The sequence below is a fragment of the Lygodium microphyllum genome, chromosome 18 (assembly GCF_053477565.2).
Source record: "Lygodium microphyllum isolate KBCC chromosome 18, Lygodium_microphyllum_v1.1.10, whole genome shotgun sequence".
Classification (NCBI taxonomy): domain Eukaryota; kingdom Viridiplantae; phylum Streptophyta; class Polypodiopsida; order Schizaeales; family Lygodiaceae; genus Lygodium; species Lygodium microphyllum.
This window is the reverse complement of record NC_141152.1, coordinates 17,260,655-17,282,893: the sequence shown is the minus strand read 5'-3', so window position 1 is coordinate 17,282,893 and position 22,239 is coordinate 17,260,655. Positions and strand designations below refer to the sequence as shown.

The 22,239-nt window shown below is 48.9% G+C and overlaps 1 protein-coding gene across 4 annotated transcripts in view; it reads right to left on the bottom strand.

The window, feature by feature from the left end:
• LOC148020631 (glycoside hydrolase family 2 protein) overlaps nucleotides 1–22,239 on the bottom strand; it is a 254,701-nt gene that overhangs the window by 174,370 nt on the left and 58,092 nt on the right. The window lies entirely within an intron of this gene.

Sequence of the window (22,239 nt, the reverse complement as noted above, 5' to 3'; positions counted from 1 at the left end):
TGGAGCTGGCCTTGTAGGTCCCAATCCTGCCAAGGATGATCCGAAGCAAGGGCAGGAAAGGGTTGTCTGCACTGGAGCTCCCTCAAAAGCTGTTCCCATAAAGGCCTATATCCACGAGGGATCCTGAAAAGCCTCCTAGCTGTACGAAATGATATAAGCACATTGCGACTGGCAAGGGTGGCATCCGCAACTGAAGACAAGCCAAAACGTGCCATCCGGTTGAATTGTGGTCTAAGCTCATGTTTACCTTCCCATGAAAGTAAACGCGGGACTGCCAGTAATTCCAATTGAAAAGAGTGAGTAGCTAAGCGATCCTCCGCTGGATGCCACTGAGCCTTCTGGAGGACCACTTTCCAGGAACATACCAAATGAGTAAGCAGTGATGAAGACGAACTGGAGAACCGCGAATCAGCATTAAGAACATGCCACCGAGAACTCCGGATTTGGGTATTACCATGCAAAATCCCATGGGCCTCAAGGAAATAACGGGCTATATCGACCCATGGATGATGATCCGAGCACATGGCGCAGAAAAGAGACCAACGGAGTGCCTGCATGTGAGTTTGGGCATCTAAAAGAGCTCCGCCACCCATGCGTTTGGGGGTGCACGCATGTGACCAAGAGATCCAGGAAATACCTGTGTGCAATGAATCCTTCTTCCATAGCATGAAACGAATAGACTGAGTAAGAGCATTCAGAGTCGTAGTAGTCCAGGACAACAATGGCAAGAAATATGTCAGCATTGGCAACATAATTGTCTGGGCTACTTTGAGGCGAACATGGAAGGGCCAGGCCTGAGACTTCCAATACATAAACTTGGCCACCATTTTCTGAGAAATCCACTGCAGAAGCTGCTTTGGGGGAACCTCAACACCCAAAGGGTACCCAAGATGCCTGACAATGGAGCCACGAGGAACAACCAAACCTTGCCAGTCCAAGGACTGCAAATCCGACTCCGTGCAGCTAAGAATGGCTGATTTGAGCGCATTGATACGAAGGCCGGACGCCTGACCAAAGAGACCCCAAACATCCAATGCTTTTCGAAGGTTATCCTTGTCCGCACGCAAAATCATAAAGCTATCATCCGCCAGGGATTGGCTAATGAAGTGCTGTCCTGTAGGAAGCGACAGTCCGGCCAACTGAGAAGAGGCTGCCATATGAGATAACATGGAAAGAACTGGATGTGTCGCAAGGGCAAAGAATAGAGGACTCAAAGGGCACCCCTGTCTGACAGAGCAGGCAAGGACAAATGGCTCAGTAACACCTCCGTTCAGCATGACTCACGAAGATGCCGCAGTGCTAATGGTGTAGATTAGACGAGACATCCGAGTACCAAAGCCCATAGCAGACATAAGTTCAGCAACGAAAGACCAGTCCAGATAGTCAAAAGCCTTTTCCAGGTCCAGTTGAATCAGTACTACCTCCTGATGAGAATGCTTTGCATAATCAATTGCCAGTTGAGCATTCAATACATTGTGCAGAATATTGCGGCCCTTAATGAAACCATACTGGAGAGAGTGCACAATGGCACGGAGATGCTTATGGAGCCGATTCGCCATTACTTTGGAAAAGATTTTGTACATTGAACCCATCAAAGAAATTGGGCGCCAGTGTGACAACTTAGATGGCGAAGGAACTTTTGGAAGCAGCTTAATAAGTCCCCCTTTCCATGAGGGAGGCATGATCCCTGTTTCCCACACCTGCTGAAACAAAGCCTGCAATGGTTTCGCCAGTTGGGTAGCAAAAGCCTCAAAGAACTCATTAGTGAGACCATCCCAGCCCGGACTTTTATCCTTGGGCAAGTGTAACAAGACATGCATAACCTCTGCCTCACAAATATCTGACTCCATAGTAGCTTGCATGTCCTGCGGAAGCTGATTGCGGACCAGGTCATAAAAAACCGAACGGGCCTGAGTAATTTGGGCTGAAGGTGGAGAAGTAGAACCGAGAAGGTCGCGGAAATAATTCCTGCACATATGCACAATAGTCTGCGGATCCAGGATAAGGTGGCCTTCTGCATCCTCGAGTCTGGTCATATTCTCTCGAGCAGGAGAGGCGTAGAGAGCTCGAAAGAACTTATGGGTCTGACACGCACTATCTTGCAAAGTCTCCGTCAGATGTTGCAGTTTGGCCTCCTGATACGATCTCAACTGGAACTCTTTAATAAGATCAGCCACCCGCATGGCCAGTGCAAGCAGAAATGCATCATCCGGAGTGTCCACCAGCAGCGAACGGACCAAAACCAGCAGGTTCTCGGCGGCCTGTCGACGCCGCCGACAAAGAGATGCATGATAGATCCCATACTACCGAGCAACCCGCTGCACATTAGAGAGCAATCGTTCAAATGACGCAGTGCCCTGAGAGGAGAAGTCCAAGAGGAATCTGTCAATCAATTGCTGCATATAGCCCTGAAAGATGGCATGCTTCAAGTAAGACGAGTTGAAACGCAAAGGGAGTCTCCCCAGAAATTGCTTGAAAGGTGCAATGGGTTGGGCAAGCAGCTCAAGCTGCAGAGGGAAATGGTCCGACAAGGCATATTGCTGCAACACTTTTATTTCGAGCATCTCGGGAAGAAAATCATCGTTCTGCATGATATATATACGGTCCAACCGCGACCATGTTGTTGCATACTGGGCAGAATGGAAAGTAAACCCTGTAGAAGACGGATGTAGCTAGGACCAGAGATCTTGCTTAAGAACAGCAAGAGCCAACTCATGCCACATACGACTTTCCGGCGCATACATTACCAAATGCTCCGATGTGGACTGGGAAGAATCAACACACATATTGAAATCCCCCATGAAGAAGCCCTATCTGCCAAGTGACAAGGAGGTCTGCAAAGTCTGCCAAAGCTCCCGACGAGATGACGAATCATTCGGAGCATAGAGGCCAAGTAACCATAAGATTTCCCCTTCGAATAAAATTTCTATCACCAAAAAGTGTCCATGAACATCATTTTTAACAAGAACAGGCTGATATTTGGCATGTACAATCATGAGCACACCCGAATAATGCATGGCCTGTGTCCCTACATAGAACAAACGAAAGCCATGGCAATCCACAACTTTTCCGGCTTCACCGTGACTCTTGTGCTCAACAGCGCACAAGACATCCCACTGATTCTCATACAATACAATCCACATGGTATGTTGCTTGTGTCGAGAACAAATGCCTCGCACATTCCAGGTGGCTATTTTCATGTGTATTCAAAACAAAATCAGGTACGAGGCACAGCTTGCCGCGATTTGACTTTGTCGGCGAGAATATCCAGGACTCCCTCGTCCAAGAAATCTGCCAATACCGCAAAAGAGTTCTGAGGACCAGATTTGGAAGTAGACGGCATATCTGCTGGCTTGGGGTTGGAACGAGGATAACGACGGTCCCACGGGGTAATGACGTTGCCTCTGGTATCAAAAGCCAGCTTAGCAGGTGGACCCTTTGGACGATCCGAATACATTTTCCTGGCGGGCTGAGGATGGGGGGCATAGGCAGCCATAGCAAGAGTAGAGCGCTCGAAAGACAACATTTCCTTCCTGCGCATATATGTACGCATGGAATCTTGTGAAGTAGTAGGCACAGTATTCTCCATGCCCGCAACAACCCTGTTGCCTTTTTTTGCACGTACTTCAACCCAATCAGTGGCACGGGAATCCAGATCCGAAACCTGTTGTTTACCTTTGGCCAGAACTTGAGGCGGATGGAGAGTATCCAGCGACGGAGCATCACACACCATATCATCCATGGGCGGCGCAACATGGCCAACATCTGAAGTGTGTTGCTGCTCCGGGCATTCGGCCATAAAATGCCCCAACTGTCCACAGGAAAAGCAATGTCCCGCAAAATTGCCCCATTTTAAACGAAAGTGTAACGAATGCATGCCAGAGCAATTGAGGCGTAACCAGGCAGGCCTTTTCCTTGCAGTATCCCATAACATACACAATTGGTTGCGATTCACAGCCTTGAGACTGGGAGGGACCAGAACAGTTCCGACAGCGGCCATAGCATCCTTCAATAGTGGCCAATAAACGGCCGGACAATTTTCCACTTCTACCCACACAGGGCATTCACGTTGCAGCAGGCGCTGAAAATCTGCCATTGGGCGCCAGGGAACCACATGAACCAACCGGCGATCAAAAAACAAAGGCAGTTTAGACAGGAGAGCAGCACGATGCGTCTCAGATTTCAACAGGACCTTAAAAAAACCCCGGGGCCCAACAAAAATCTCTTCAACACATTCCCCTTGTAGCAGACTGTGCAGCCACTGGCAAATACGGGAAAGCAACGGGATTCGGCCAGTGAAGAAGAGTATCACAGAGCGATCATAAAACACCGAAAAGGAGCGTAGGACAGTTTTTGGGTCGACGGTGGCTTCCAGAACATCGTCAGGTGCAGAGTCAAAAAAAACTTCCTGATTATGTTGAACATAATCGCCAAGCAGAGTGTTGGCAAATTCCAGCAAATGCTCACAGTCAACATCTTGAGAGTCCACAGAATCTGAAGCAACCTGAGCATAGGAACGATCCTGCTGAACACCTATCTCTTCCGAAGTATGCTTGGTACGTTTACCCGCAGGCTGGATGTCAGGACCAGGGGGCATCTCTTCGGTGCACGGAACCATATCCTCAGGTTCCTCAACATCGGAATCCGGGCCAAGTGCTGCCACCGTTTGGTCTATGAAATCCAGATCCAAACCAGCCATCGTGGATCACGATCTGAGGGCGACGGAGGACTGACGCACAGTGGATAGCGGGAACCTCAACCTTATCTTCCGCAGTCGTGACCTGTCCCAAGAGGGCGCGCGACAAGGCACAACCCTAACAGTGCAGGGGCAGGAGGGTGGAACGCAGGGCGGGCAGGCGATGACAGAGGACAGTCTGAGTCGCAGGGCAGGGGCCAGGCGGCAGCCGAAACCCTAACGTGCAGGGTGAAAGGACGAAGTGCAGGCGAAACGCAGGCGCAGAGCTTCAGAGACCGGCGACAGTGCAGGCGGCGGGGCAGACGATGGGGCAGGCGCTGGGGCAAGCAAGGTCCACAGGGCCCAGGTCCAACGGCGACGGCATGAGCCCTGACACACAGGGCGGACGGGCGACGAGCAAGAGCGAAGCCCGCAGATCTGACGGGCGACAGCAGGGCAAGGCATGCAGCTGGCGGGCCTCTTAGATGCAGGAGAAGGCGACGGGACTGCAGATGACGGCGAGAGGAGCAGGCAACGCGGCTACAGGCAATGGCTCCAGGGCGCAGGCAACGCCTCTCTGTCGCGCTCTCTCTCTCTCTCACAGGCACGCGCAGATGCAGACAGGCGAGGACGAGCACCTGCGGTCGCAGATGAGCAGAGGCGACGGCAACTGACGCGGCTCTGACAGACGACGGGGGCGACCGGTACGGGCGTGTCAGGCGACGGGGGAGACTGTTGCGTGCGTGTCAGACGAAGGCGGCGACGGACCAAACAGGCGCTGAGAGGACGGGCCGATAGCAGGGGTTCCGTCCCGCTCCTGCCATCTCTCCAGACTCTTCCTTCTCTTTGTGTTTACTCTCTCTCTCTCTCTCTCTTTTCGTAAAAGGTAATTGTATTAATTACGAAAAAAATACAATATTACTTGATTACAAGATACATGATGACAAGCCAGGCCATCATGTGAAGAGGTGCTAAGTACTACGAGTTACAATTTCATGGCAAGGATACGGAGGAAATTGCCATATGCCAAGGACGGAAGTCCTCCGTAGAGAGCAAATCAGAACGATGGAGAAGAGCTAACTGCCAATACAAGAGGCCCTTAAGCCTCACAATATGCCGCTGAACATTATGGGCGGAGTCAAACAGAAAAGCATTCCGAATGGTCCAGTTATGCCAACAGCCCCAGTATCGAAGAAAGTGGTACATGAGCTTCATATGTGGCTGTGCGGGAGTAGGGTATTTGGGCTGGCCCAAAACCCAATCAAAGGGGCGCAGTGTGATACCAACCACCACTCGCCAAACGGCCGACAAAAACAACCAGACTTTCTTAGCGACGGGGCAAGAAATAAATCGGTGGCGGGCGGATTCCATAGTAGTGGTGCAAAAGAAACAGGTGCCATTGGAGATTCGTCGCTTGGAAAGAGCCGAAGCAAGCGGAAGACCCCCAATCATCACTCTCCAAAGAAAGACTTTGTATTTAAAGGGTGTCTTGTTGACCCAGCCCTCCATCACAGTTGCCCTCCACCATGACTGGGATTTACGCAATCCCCATAAAGCATTCGCTTTAGTAACTAGCCATTGATTGTCTTTAACCAGAAGATGATACACTTGATTAGCAGAAGCTTTGCTCAAATGCAGCCGGCCTTGTAGGTCCCAATCCTGCCAGGGATGATCCAAATCAAGAGCAGGAAAGGGTTGTCTGCTCTGGAGCACCGTCGAAAGCTGTTCCCATATAGGCCTATATCCACGAGGGATCCGGAAGAGCCTCCTAGCAGTACGAAACGATATAAGCACATTGCAACTGGCAAGGGTGGCATCCGCGACTGAAGACAAGCCCAAACGTGCCATCCGGTTGAATTGTGGTCTAAGCTCATGTTTACCTTCCCACGAAAGTAAACGCGAGACTGCCAGTACTTCCAATTGAAAAGAGTTAGTAGCCAAGCGATCCTCCGTTGGGTGCCACAGAGCCTTTTGAAGGACGTGTTTCCAGGAACACACCAAATGAGTAAGCAACGATGACGAAGAACTGGAAAACCGCGAATCCGCATTAAGAACATGCCACCAAGAACCTTGGAGTTGGGTAGTGCCATGCCGAAGCCCATGGCCCTCGAGGAAATAACGGGTGATAGCGACCCATGGATGATGATCATCCGAGCACATGGCGCGGAAAAGGGACCAACGAAGTGCCTGCATGTGAGTTTGGGCATCTAAAATCGCTCCGCCACCCATGCGTTTGGGGGTGCACACATGCGACCACGAGATCCAGGAAATACCTGCATGCACTGAGTCCTTCCATAGCATGAAGCGAATAGACTGAGTGAGAGCATTCAGAGTCGTGGGAGTCCAGGGCAACAATGGCAAGAAATATGTGAGCATTGGCAACATAATTATCTGGGCTACTTTCAGGCGAACATGAAAAGGCCAGGCCTGAGACTTCCAATACATAAACTTGGCCACCATTTTCTGAGAAATCCACTGCAGAAGCTGTTTTGGGGGAACATCAACACCCAAAGGGTATCCAAGATGCCTTACAATGGAACCTCGAGGAACAACCAGACCCTGCCAGTCCAAGGACTGCAAATCCGACTCCGTGCAACTTAGAATGGCTGATTTGAGCGCATTGATACGAAGGCCTGACGCCTGACCAAAGAGACCCCAAACATCCAATGCTTTTCGAAGGTTATCCTTATCCGCCCGCAAAATCATAAAAGTATCATCCGCCAGTGATTGGCCAATGAAGTGTTGTCCTGTAGGAAGCGATAGTCCGGCCAACTGGGAAGAGGCGGCCATATGTGTTAACATGGAAAGAACTAGATGTGTCGCAAGGGCAAAGAATAAAGGGCTCAAAGGGCAACCCTGTCTGACAGAACGGGCAAGGACAAATGGCTCAGTAACACCTCCGTTCAGCATGACTCGCGAAGACGCCGCAGCACTAATGGTGTAGATCAGACGAGACATCCGAGCACCAAAGCCAATAGCAGACATAAGGTCAGCAACGAAAGACCAGTCCAGATAGTCAAAAGCCTTTTCCAGGTCCAGTTGAATCAATACCACCTCCTGATTAGAATGGCGGGCATAATCAATGGCCAATTGGGCATTCAAAACATTATGTAGAATATTTCGGCCCTTAATGAAACCATACTAGAGAGGGTGCACAAGGGCAGGGAGATGCTTATGGAGCCGATTCGCCATTATTTTGGAAAAGATTTTGTACATTGAACCCATCAAAGAAATGGGGCGCCACTGAGTCAACTTAGATGGCGAAGGAACTTTTGGAAGCAGTTTAATAAGTCCTTGTTTCCATGAGGGAGGCATGATTCCCGTTTCCCACACCTGCTGAAACAAAGCCTGTAATGGTTTCGCCAGTTGGGTAGCGAAAGCCTCAAAGAACTCATTGGTGAGACCATCCCAACCCGGACTTTTATCTTTGGGCAAGTGTAATAAGACATCCAGAACCTCTGCTTCACCAATATCTGACTCCAGAGTAGCTTGCATGTCCTGCGGAAGCTGATTGTGGACCAGGTCATAAAAAACCGAACGGGCCTGAGTAATTTGGGCTGAAGGTGGGGAAGCGTAACCGAGAAGGTCACGGAAATAATTCCTGCACATATGCACAATAGTCTGTGGATCCAGGATAAAATGGCCTTGTGCATCCTCGAGTCTAGTCATATTCTCTCGAGCAGGAGAGGCATGGAGAGCTCGAAAGAACTTATGGGTCTGACATGCACGATCTTGCAAAGTCTCTGTCAGATGTTGCAATTTGGCCTGCTGATACGATTTTAGCTGGAATTCTTTAATAAGATCGGCCACCCACATGGCCAGTGCAAGCAGAAATGCATCATCCGGAGTGTCCACCAGCAGGGAGCGAACCAAAACCAGCAGGTCCTCCGCTGCCTGTCGACGGCGCCGACAAAGAGAGGCATGATAGATCCCATATTGCCGAGCAACCCGCTGCACATTAGAGAGCAATCTTTCAAATGACGCAGTGCCCTGAGAGGAAAAGTCCAAGGAGAATCTGTCAAGCAATTGTTGCATATAGCCCTGAAAAATTGTATGCTTTAAGTAGGACGAGTTGAAACGCAAAGGGAGTCTCTCCAGAAATTGCTTGAAAGGGGCAATGGGTTGTGCAAGCAACTCGAACTGCAGAGGGAAGTGGTCCGACAAGACATATTGCTGCAACACTTTTATTTCGAGCATCTCAGGCAGAAAATCATCATTCTGCATGATATATATACGGTCCAGCCGCGACCATGTTGTGGCATACTAGGCCGAATGGAAAGTAAAGCCTGGAGAAGACGGGTGTAGCCAGGACCAAAGATCTTGCTTAAGAACAGCAAGAGCCAACTCTTGCCACATACGACTTTCCGGTGCATCCATGACCGAGTGCTCCGATGTAGACTGGGAAGAATCAACACACATATTGAAATCCCCCATGAAGAAGCCCCGTCTGCCAAGTGATAATGAAGTCTTCAAAGTCTGCCAAAGCTCCCGGCGAGAGAACGAATCATTCGGAGCATAGAGGCCAAGTAACCATAGGATTTCCCCTTCGAATAGGATTTCAACCACCAAGAAGCGGCCATGAACATCGTTTTTAATAAGAAAAGGCTGATATTTGGCATGTACAATCATGAGCACACCCGAATAATGCATAGCCTGTGTTCCTGCATAGAACAAACGAAAGCCATGGCAATCCACAACTTTACCGGCGTCACCGTGACTCTTGTGCTCAACAGCGCACAGGACATCCCACTGATTCTCATACAATGCCGTCCACATGGCATGTTGCTTGTGGCGAGAACAAATCCCTCGCACATTCCACGTGGCCACTTTCATGTGTATACAAAACACAATCAGGTACAAGGCACAGCTTGCCTCGATTTGACTTTGTCGGCGAGAATGTCCAGGACTCCCTCATCCAAGAAATCCGCCAACACCGCAAAAGAGTTCTGAGGGCCAGATTTGGAAGTAGATGGCATATCTGCTTGCTTGGGGTTGGAACGTGGGTAACGACGATCCCACGGAGTAATGACGTTGCCCCTGGTATCAAAAGCCAGCTGTGCAGGTGGGCCCTTTAGACGATCCGAATACATTTTCCTGGCTGGTTGATGACGGGGAGCTGAAGAAACCATAGCAGGGGCAGAGCGCTCAGAAGACATCATTTCCTTCCTGCGCATGTATGTTCGCATGGAATCTTGTGAGGTAGTAGGCACAGTACTCTCCATGCCAGCACCAATCCTGGTGCCTTTTTTGGCACGTACTTCAACCCAATCAGTGGCACGGGAATCCAGACCCGAAACCTGTTGTTTACCTTTGGCCAGAACTTGGGGCGGATGGATAGTATCCTGCGACGGAGCATCGCACACCATATCTTCCATGGGCGGAGCAATATGACCCGTATCTGAAACGTGTTGTTGCTCAGGGCATTCAGCCATAAAGTGTCCCAACTGTCCACAGGAAAAGCAATGGCCGGCAAAATTGCCCCATTTCAAACGAAAGTGTAGCGGATGCATGCCAGAGCAATTGAGGCGTAACCAAGCAGGCCGTTTCCTTGCAGTATCCCATAACATGCACAAGCGGTTGCGATTCACAGCCCTGTAACTGGGAGGGACCAGAACCGTGCCCACAGCGGCCATAGCATCCTTCAATAGCGGCCAATAAACAGCCGGACAATTTTCCACTTCTACCCACACAGGGCATTCACGTTGCAGGAGGCGCTGGAAATCTGCCATCGGGCGCCATGGAACCACATGAACCAACCGACGATCAAAAAACAACGGCAGTTTAGACAGGAGAGCAGCACGGTGCGTCTCGGTTTTCAAGAGGACCTCAAAAAAACCTCGGGATCCAACAAAAATCTCCTCAACACATTCCCCTTGTAGCAGACTCTGCAGCCATTGGCGAATACGGGAAAGCAGTGGGATTCGACCAGTGAAGAAGAATATCACCGCGCGATCATAAAATACCGAAAAGGAGCGTAGGACAGTTTTTGGGACGACGGTTGCTTCCAGAACATCGTCTGGAGCAGAGTCAGAGAAGGCTTCCTGATTATGTTGAACATATTCACCAAGCAGAGTGTTGGCAAATTCCAACAGATGCTCCCAGTCCATCTCCTGAGAGTCCACAGAATCCGAAGTAACCTGCGCATAGGAACGATCCGGAGTAACACCTATCTCTTCCGGTGCATGCTTGGTACGTTTACCCGCAGGCTGGATGTCAGGACCCGGGGGCAATTCTTCAGTGCACGGAACCATATCCTCCGGTTCCTCAGCATCAGAGTCCGGGCCAAGTGCTGCCACCGTTTGGTCTACGAAATCCAGATCGAAACCAGCCATCGTGTATGACGAGCTGATCTCGAAGAAGGGCTGACCGACAGTGCAGAGCGGGACCGCTCACTCTCTCTCCCTTCTGCCTCTCTCTCTCTCTGTGTACAGAGCCGGGGGCACGCTATCCCGGATGCTGCCTCTCTGACGATGGTCAGGTTCAGGTTTTTACAGGAGCTGGGCGCCTCTGCACGAAAGGAGGAACGCACGCAGGCGGAGCCTCGAACTGCAGCACAGGCGAGGTAAACGGGGCGGCTGCAGACATTTCAGCGGGACAGGCAGTAGACAGGGCAGTGACTGACCGGAGCGGGCAGCGTCTGACAGGCGATGACGGCTTTTAACAGGCGAGGGCGGATAGGTCTGGCGGGCAATGGCGTCTGACAGGCGAGGGCTGGTCTGGTAGCGAACAGGACGACGTGCAGGTCCCGCGACGGGTCGGACAAGTCAGACGGGCGGTGCCGCAACGGGTCAGGTCGGGGCGAGAGCGCGCAGGCGAGACGGGGCGAGGGGGCGCAGGTAAGGGCGACGGCTGGGGGCGCGGGTCGCAGGTCGCGCAGGCAGCGACAACGGATCACGCACGACGGGGCTTCGTCAGGGCTCTAGGGTGTTCCTCGGGGGAGGAGGAGGGCCTGTGTCGCCTGGGAGGAGCTCCGTTGAGGGCGCTCATGGCGCCAGCATGAGGACCTTCTAGGCCAAGCTCGATGTAGAGAGCTATGGCGCACACCTCGGTTCCCCTTCCCGCGCTCTTTTCTACATTCTCTCTCTCTCTCTCTCTCTCTCTCTCTCTCTCTCTCTCTCTCTCTCTCTCTCTCTCTCTTCATAATGGATGTTATATTTATAAAGTACCAAACGACAAAAGAGTTACAAAAGTCATGGTAAAGACGCAAAGGAAATTGACATATGCCAGGGAAGTAAGCCCTCCCGAGGGAGTAAGTCAGAGTGCTGAATGAGATCTATCTGCCAATGCAAGAGACCTTTAAGCCTAGCAATATGTCCCTGAACATTAGAGGCTGAATCAAAAAGAAAAGCATTCCGAATGGTCCAATTGTGCCAACAGCCCCAGTATCTGAGAAAGTGAAACAAGATCTTCATATGCGACTGTGCCAGTGTGGGGTATTTGGGCCGCACAAAAACCAAATCAAAAGGGCTTAACGAGAAACCAACCACTGCTCACCAAACCGCTAACAAGAGTGACCAGATCTTCTTAGCGAGAGGGCAAGAAATAAATCGATGACGGGCCGATTCCACACTGGTGGTGCAAAAGAAACAATTGTCGTTGGAGATTCAACACTTGGAAAGGGCTGAAGCAAGAGGAAAACCACTAATCATCACCCTCCAAACAAAGAACTTGCATTTGAAAGGTGTCTTGTTCAACCAGCCCTCCATCACAGTTACCTTCCACCATGACAGAGATTTACACAATACACATACAGTATTAGCTTTAGTAACCAGCCATTGATGATCTTTAATCAGAAGATGATACACCTGGCTAGCTAAGGCGTTTTCCAAATTCAGCCGACCTGCAAGGTCCCAGTCCTGCCAAGTATGATCCAAAGCAAGGGCAGGAAACGGTTGTCTGCTCTGGAGCACCATCAAAAGCTGTCCCCATAAATCACGGTATCCACGAGGGATCCTGAAAAGCCTCCGGGCTATACGAAACGATATCAACACATTGCGACTGGCAAGAGTGGCATCTGCAAAACAACTGAAGTCAAGCCCAAACGTGCCATGTGATTAAATTTTGGTCTGAGCTCATGTTTGCCTTCCCAAGAAAGTAATCGTGAGACTTCCCAACAATTCCAGTTGAAAAGATTTAGTAGCTAAGCGGTCCTCCGCTGAATGCCACCGAGCCTTCTAGAGAACCAATTTCCAGGAACATACAAAATGAGCAAGCAGGGAGGATGAAGGACTAGAAAACCGAGAGTCTGCATTAAGAACATGCCACCAGGAGCTCCGAATTTGGGTATTACCATGCACAAGCCCGTGATCCTCAAGAAAATAACGGCCTATAAAGACCCACGGGTGATGATCCAAGCACATGGCACGAGAAAGAGACTAACGGAGTGCCAGCATATGAGTTTCGGCATCCAAAATAGCCCCACCACCCATGCGTTTGGGAGTATATGCATACGACCAAGAAATCCATGAAATGCATGCATGCAAGGAGACCTTCCATAACATGAAACAAATGTACTGGGTAAGAGTAGTCAAAGTAGTAGTAGTCCAATGAAGCAATGGCAAGAAATATGTGAGCATTGGCAACATAATTGTCTAAGCCACTTTGAGGCGAACATGGAAGGGCCAAGCCTGTGACTTCCAATACAGAAACATAGCTGCCAGTTTCTGTGAAATCCACTCTAGTAGTTTGTTGGTAGTACAATAGGCTAGGAATAGAGGGACCTAAGACAGATTGTCTCTGGTAGGCATAAAAAAAGGATTAATCAAATGGGTGGTTCTTGGAAAGATAAGCTAGGAGATCCACCCCCAGTTGGTTAGTACTCTGCACATAAGTAGAAGCTATATTATGATGTTGACCACAAAATCAATCATCGAATGCCATGAAGTGTCAGGGCAAGTAGCCACTTTAGAAAAATAACACTAGAACATGTCATCTATCCTCAACTCTAAATAGTTGACATACAAAACAGCTTCCAAAAACACATCCCCCACATACCAAGCTAAATCTACATCATCTGAAATCAACAGATCACCTCGTAGATACATGTAAGACAGCAATATGGTATCCGAACATCAACACCCAAAGGGTACCCAAGATGCCTAACAATGGAACCACGGGGAACAACCATTCCCTGCCAGTCCAATGACTGCAAATCTAACTCCGTGCAACTGAGAATGGCTGATTTCAAAGCATTGATTTGAAGAAGAGAAGCATGACCAAAGAGAGTCCAAACATCTAATGCTTTGCAAAGATTATCCTTGTCCGCACGCAATATCATAAAGCTGTCATCAGCCAAGGATTGACTAATGAAGTGCTGTCCAAAAGGAAGAGACAATCCAACCAACTGAGTAGAAGCTGTCATATGAGATAACATCGAAAGAACCGGATGAGTCGCAAGGGCAAAAAAGAGAGGACTCAAAGGGCAACCCTGTCTCACAGAGCGTGCAAGGACAAATGGCTCGGTAACACCACCATTCAGCATAACTCGCGAAGAAGCTGCAACACTAATGGTGTACATCAAACGAGACATCCGAGTACCAAAACCCATAGTAGACATAAGTTCTCCAATGAAAGACCAGTCTAAATAATCAAAAGCCTTTTCCAGGTCCAATTGAATCAACACCACCTCCTGATTAGAGTGTCTTGCATAGCCAATAACCATTTGCACATTCAAGACATTATGCAGAATGTTTCGGCCCTTAATGAAACCATATTGAAGAGGATGCACAATGGTAGAAACATGCTTATGGAGCCAATTCGCCATCACTTTATAAAAGATTTTATACATAGAACCCATCAAAGAAATTGGTTGCCAATGTTTCAACATAGACCGCGAAGAAACTTTTGGAAGCAGTTTGATAAGTCATTTCCATGAGGAAGGCATAAACCCCGTTTCCAAACCTGCTCAAACGTGGCCATCAATGGTTTCACCAATCGAGTAGCAAAAAAATCAAAGAATTCATTGGTGAGACCATCCCATCCGGGACTTTTATCCTTGGGCAAGTGTAACAAAACATCCATAACCTCCGCCTCACTAATATCTGTCTCCAAAGTAGTTTGCATGTCTTGTGGAACCTGATTGCGGACCAGATCATAGAAAACTGAGTGGGCATGGGTAATATGATCTGAAGGTGGAGAAGTGGAACCAAGAAGGTCGAGGAAATAATTCCTACACATATTCACAATAGTCTGCGGATCAAAGACCATTTGACCTTCTGCATCCTGGAGTCTGGTCATATTCTCTCGAGCAAGAGAGGCATGGAGAGCTCGAAAGAACTTATGCGTTTGACAAGCACTGTCTTGCGAATTCTCCGTCAGATTTTGCAATTTGGCCTGCTGATAAGATTTCAACAGAAACTCTCTAATAAGAGCAGCCAAAAGAATCTCTAGTGACAGCAGAAAAACATCATCTGGAGTGCCCACCTGCAGAGTACGAACCAAAGCCAGTAAGTCCTCCGCTGCATGTCGACGCCGCCGACAAAGACAGGCATGATGGATCCCATATTGCCAGGCAACCCGCTGCATATTAGAGAGCAATCGTTGAAACGAAGCATTGCCCTCAGAAGAGAAGTCCAACCGCGACCATGTAGTTGTATACTGCGCAGAATGAAAAGTAAACCCTGTAGAATAAGGGTGTAGCCATGACCATTTTGCTTAAGTACGGCAAGAGCAAACGCATTCCACACGGCTTTCCGGAGCGTCCATCACCGAATGCTCTGATGTGGACTGTGAAGGATCAACACACATTAAAATCCCCCATCAAAAAACCCCGTCTGCCAAGTGACAAGGAGGTCTGCAAAGTCTTCCAAAGATCCCGGCGGGATAAAGGGTCATTTGGAGCATAGAGTCCAAGTAACCATAAGATCTCTCCTTCGAATAAAATTTCAATCACCACAAAACGACCATGTACATCATTTTTTATAAGAACAGACTAATATTTCTCATGTACAATCATAACCACACCAAAATAATGCATGGCATGTGTCCCTGCATAAAACAAGCGAAACCCATGGCAATCCACAACTTTTCCTGCTTCACTCTGACTCTTGTGCTCAACAGCACACAAGACATCCCACTGATTCTCATGCAATAAACTCCATATGACATGTTGCTTATTGCGAGAACAAATGCCTCGCACATTCCAGGTGGCTATCTTCATATGTATTCAAAAAAGAAAATCAGGAACAAGGCAAAGCTTGCCTCGATTTAACCTTTTCTGCTAGAATGTCAAGAACTCCCTCATCCAAAAAATTAGCTAACACAGCAAAAGAGTTCTGACGGCCAGATTTAGAGGTAGACGATGTATCCACTGTCTTGGGGATGGAACGGGGATAACGACGATCCCATGGGGTAATCACGTTACCTCTAGCATCAAAAGCCAACTTAGCAGGTGGGCCCTTCAAACCATCCGAATATACTTTCCTAGTGGGCTGATTGCGAGGAGCAGAAGAAACCATAGCATGAGTAGTGTGCCCTGAAGACAACTTGTCTTTCCTGCGCATATAAGTACGCAAGGAATCTTGTGAAGCATTAGGCAAAGTATCCACCAGCACGTACATCTACCCAGTCATTGTCACGGGAATCCAAACCCGAAACATGTAGTTTGCCTTTATCCAAAACTTTAGGTGGCTGGATCGCATCTTGCGACGGCGCATCAAGCACCATATCTTCCATGGGAGGCAAAACATGCTCAGCATCTGAAGTCGGTTGCTTCGCTGGGACATTCGGCCATAAAATGCCCTAATTTTCCACACGATAAACAATGCCCTGCAAAGTTACCCCATTTCAAACAAAAGTGCAAAGATGCATGCCAGAGCAATTAAGACGTAACCAAGCAGGCCTTTTCCGAGCAGTGTCCCATAACATACACAAACGGTTAGGATTCGTGGCCCTTAGGCTCGAGGGAACCAAAACAGTGCCCACAACGGCCATGGCATCCTTTAACAGTGGCCAATAGACAGCCGGACAGTTTTCCACTTCAACCCACACCGGGCATTCGTGTTGAAGCAAGCGCTGAGAATCTGCCATTGGGCGCCATGGCACAACATGGACCAAACGATGATCAAAAAACAATGGCAGTTGAGTCAGCAGATCTGCACGATGCTTCTCGGATTTCAACAGCACCTCATAAAAGCCTCAAGGCCCAACAAAAATCTCTTCAACACACTCCCCTTGTATTAGACTTTGCAACCACTGGCAAATATAAGAAAGCACTGGGATCCTACCAGTGAAGAAGAGTAAAACAGCGCGTTCATAAAACATTGAGAATGAGCGAAAAACATTTTTAGGATCCACAATGGCTTCCAGAACATCTTCAGTGTCAGAGTCAAAGAATGCTTCATGATTATGTTGAACATAATCACCAAGCAGAGTGTTGGCAAACTCCAACAAATGCTCCCAGTCAACATCCTGAGAATCCACAGAATCAGAAGCAACCTGAGTATAAGAACATTCCTGATGATCCATTGTATCTTCCGACGTATGCTTGGTGGGTTTGCCCACAGGCTGGAAGTCAGGACCAGCTGGCATCTCCTCTGTGCAAGGAACCATATCTTCTGGTTCCTCTGTGTCAAAATCCGGACCAAGGGCTGCCACCGTTTGGTCAATAAAGGCCATGTCCAGACCAGCCATGTTGTATCACCACTTTAACAAGAGATCTGAAGCTATTTTCTCTCCCTCTCTCTCTCTCTCTCTCTCTCTCTCTCTCTCTCTCTCTCTCCAGATTTTGCACAACTCCAAATCCAGGTTACAGCAGGGCTGCAGCAACACGATTGCCTGCAAAGTCACATAGAGTGCGGAGAGTACAGTAGTAAATGGGCAGGATCACAATCTGGTTCGTCGAGCTGACATGACGCTTCCTTTCGTTGACAATCGAGATTAGGGTTTCCTGCAACGTGGCGTCTGTGCAGATCAGGACGAGCTGGATCAGGTGAACCGCAGACCAGCAGGGGGTTCGAAATCAGTAGGTGTCTGCAGCATGGCGCGGCAGGAGATTGTCTGAAGGAGTCGCAAGTCCGTTCGGACAGGGCGCACACAGGTCCAGTCGCCAACAGTGACACGCAGGTCCAGGCTGTGACAGTGGCTCCCGTAGGTCCAGACGTCGCTGGCACGAATTCGCAGGTCCAGGCCTCTCTCTCTCTCTCTCTCTCTCTCTCTCTCTCTCTCTCTCTCTCTCCACTGTCAATTGTGTACTCTCAGCTGAGCTTCGATCCTTCCCCATCACACATTTAGTATCACAGCTCACCTTCAGTCCAGTCTCTCACATTGTCAAGTCCTGTACCTACAGCACTGACAGCTCATAGCTCAGCTAAGCGGCACCCTGATTCTATTGCCAGCTGCATCAGTTGTTCGCCCACCAAGTCCGCCACTGTCCAGCGCCAAATGTAAGGCAGCAGGCTGCGCCTTCTATTCCCGTCGCCAGCACCCATCAGATCCGTTGCAGGCCCACCACCTGCAGTGCATCCAGTCACCCCATCCGCCAGCACAACCGCGTTACACCCTGGTCCTACGCCTGTGGCGCTGCCACATGTCCGCCTCTAGCAGGCGCCTGCAGCGCCACCAGAGCCTCCTCCCTCTGCCTGGTCTGCCCGCAAACACCACCTGCTCCTATTCCTGCTCCGCCATCAGCCCAAGCTCTCCATTGTCTCCACCTGCAGCTCACCACTTCGTCAACATTCTCAGCCCATAAAGGAGGTAAAAGTTTGGCACAGACTGAAATTGTGCATTTTGGACAACAAAATTTGGGGGCTTCTACATTTTTTGCTACTTAGCATACTTTGTGCATTGGACAGCATGTACATTGGACAGTTTTGACAGTGTGACACAAATTCGTTAATTACAAAGTGGTGCATGTTGTAATTTCTGGAAATTTCTAAGTTGCTCCAGCTTTAGTTCTGCTCTTGTGCTCTTTGAAACGGTGACATTTACCATGGGAAATCACGAACAAAGTGATGTATTCACATATGTATCCAAGGAGGATAGATTGGACGGCAACAACTGTTCTCTATGGTCTTTCACGATGTAAAGTATACAAGATGTGAAAAATCTTTGGGATTATGTTAATCGTCAAGAAGTTCGTCTTGCAGTTGTGGCTCTTGCAACACCTCCTCCTAGAGGATGTGGTCAAAGGCCCGCTCCAACTCAGCCACTTCCCCAAAGATCAGCAGCACAAAAGGCTTGGGACACACAGGATGCTCAAGCATTGTCATCGATTACATTGCAAGTTCAATGGTCTATAATCCTGCATAGACGTACGCAACTTCTTCACGAGAAGCATGGCTTATACTTGAGCAAATATTTGCTGGAAAAAATGAGACGCATCTTTTTCTTGAAAAAAGAGCTTGAGAATGTGAAGATGGATGAAGGTGATTCCACGCAGGATCATCTTAACAAAATTCAGGACTTACATGAGCAGCTAATGAATGTAGATGAGCATTATTCAGATGCACAATAGATTACTTTGGATTCTTTGCTGCCCTCTTATTTGGCCTTTTATATGGCCCAAAATCTCACCATGAGAAATTCTCCACAACCACTTACTTTCCTTCAATTAATAGTTTGCTCCTAGAAGAAAAGCGAACAAGAAAGAACAGTGGGATGGATGTCATAGCCTTTGGATAGGCTTTTATGGCAAGGCAAAAGGGTAAGGGCAGCTAGTCTAAAAATGCTCCGCAGAGTTTTGAAAATTCAGATACTTCACAGAGCGGTAAGAAACAAGGGGCACGCAAGCCAAGAAGGGCAAGTGCCACTATTGTAAGAAGCCAGGTCATTACATCACAGAATGTAAAAAGCACATTGCCAAGGAGAAGAAGAAGAAGTCAAGGATGTTTCTCTCTAATGCACCTTCTACTGCTACAAAGTCCGCATCTTTTGTTGTAGACCGTGACTACTGTTTCTACACTTGTAGTTATGACTCTTCTTGGGCTGATAGAGCATTTAGCTCTACTGAAGATGCTAGCACTTCGTTCTTTGACAATGCTACTTCTAGGCACATTACATCCCATAGGGATTTGTTTTTCTCTATTATTGCAGCTCCTCTTAGAAGAATTGATGACTCTACTCTCTGTTTGCAGGATGCATTATATATGCCAAGCATAAAGAAGAATTTTTTGTCCATTTCTTCTTTGGCAAAGTGTGGTATGCAAGTCACATTTGATAATGACAAATGTATGGTCAGGGATAAAAAGCTCCCGCCCAAGCCCAGCAAGTTGGGAAGGTACTCCTAGGCAGTTCACACACGTATTGGGAGCACACCACACGTATTGGGAGCACACCATCGATGCCCATGGCAGGAGTGGAGGCGTATGCACCTCTATTGGCCCGAGCCTCACCACCTGTGTACAGGATCACAGGACGATTGTGGCAAGGAGAGTTTTATGGATCAGGTTGGACATGGGAAACTCGTACCTTGGAGTCCTCAATGTCTATGCCCCTACTGAGGTTAGGGCACGCGGCAGGTTTTGGGTGGAGATCGCAGCATGACTTTCAGAGGTGGACTCATGGATCATTGGAGGAGACTTCAACAACCTAGAGGCCTTAGAGGACCAACAGAGCAGAGGCAAAAACTACCAGGGCATGGCTAAGGAGGAGCAGGAGGCATGGAAGGTCTTCCTACTAATAGTAGGAGCACGCGATGCTTGGAGAGACCCTCTCTTCCACAGGAGGGAGAGGTTGTTGAATTTCTCTTGGAAATATAGGCGGCTAGGCGAAGTTTTGCTGGAGAGGCTGGATAGGTTTTATGTGGGAGACTAGGGATGCTCTTGTGGAGGCCAAGTAGGGCAGTTGGAAGGCACCACTTTCTACGATCACTGTGCGGTTCTCCTCACACTTGATCCCCTAGCCTCTGCCCCAGATATACAATCTTGTTGGATCCCTGACTCAATCTACAGGAGGGAGGAGGTGAAGAGACAGATTGAGCATATTTGGACTAGGGAGTAGGGCACAAGAGACCGGATCGCAGAGGAGGTTGCAGAGGCCCTAGCAGAGTCGAGCAATACCTGCCAAGAGGTGGGACCTAGCAGCCACATAGAGACTCCCACAGGAGGCACCAGGGAATCCCATCCTCCAGGCACAAGAGGTGTGCACACGAGCGGCCCTAGCTGGCCTAGAGGACAGGCACACGGAGTTTTCTTTCCGCACCTTAGCAGGCTTTTGGGCGTGGAAGGGGGACACGATGTGCAGGGACTTCTTCCAGGTGCATTAGCCCTTCACCTCTAGAGAGCAGATTCGCAGTCTTCGAGACCAGTATGGGAGGATTTGCTCTAGCCCAAATGAGGTGATGGAGATTGCCACTCACTACTACAGAGGCCTTTTTCAATAAGAGACAGCTTCAGCCAGAGGACAGCAATGCGAATAGCAGGTCTGGGTTCACATCCCATCCCTCATCACAGAGGAGATGGGACACTCCCTTCTAGCCCCATTCACAGAGGAGGAACTAGAGGAGGCTTTCCACGCACAGGATGGGCAGAAATGCCTAGGAGAGAATGGCCTTTCCAAGGTCTTCTTCACTACCTTTTGGGAGGTGGTGAACGATCCCCTATTGCTGGCCTTTCAAGAGATCTTCAGCTCAGACCGGATGCCAAGGAGTCTGTTGGTAGGTCTTATCAATCTCCTACCCAAAGGGGGAGACTGGTTGGAACTTTCCAAGAGGAGACCGATCACCCTGTTGTCAATGGCCTATAAGGCACTAGCCAAAATGATTGGTAAGAGACTCTGCCCTGTGCTTCCAGACATCATTCATGACACACAGACAGGCTTTGTCTAGGATAGGAGCATCCTTGACAACGTCTTCACCTTCTCTGAGATGAATGGGTGGGCCCAACATAGTGGTTAGGGACTGGCGGTACTACTCCTGGATTTTGAGAAAGCCTATGATAGGATTGACTAGGACTTCTTAAAGGGCACCATGGTGAGGTTGGGCTTCCCCCAAGGATGGATCCGTAGGGTCTCTGCACTTTACAGATCAACTACCAATAGGGTTCTCATAGATGGCAGGCAAGGGGAGGAGTTTCGGTAGGAGAGATCGATCCGACAAGGCCACCCTTTGGCCCTGTATCTCTTCCTACTCTTTGCAAAGGTGATGTCTTACTTCCTCAGGTCACGTGTGAGCAGGTTACGTGGCCTCCGACTTCCAGTGAGAGAGGAGACAGAGCTACCAAACTCAGAGTATGCAAATGATACAGCACTATAAATAGAGGACGATGAGCTGATGCTGGAGAGAGAGAGACTAGCTCTCGAGGTGTCTTGCAGTGCCACGGGAGCGAAAATCAACTAGAAAAGCACAATTGAAGAGTCTAGGCTCAAGTATCATCTCCATGGTTCCGATTCCAATATGCGCATTAATAATTCAGCACCAACTGTTGCATAAGCATCATTACTTATAAGAAATTGCTGCCCATAAAAATTTCAACGGAGATCTTTTCGATCAGAAAATAGCTGTCAGATTGATCATTTCTTGGGGATTCACTCACCCAGATCAAGATCCATTGTTTGAACACACGGTGCAGCCTGGTATTCACCCAACTATTATTGCTTATACTAATCAATTGTCTATATCCAGCATCAGC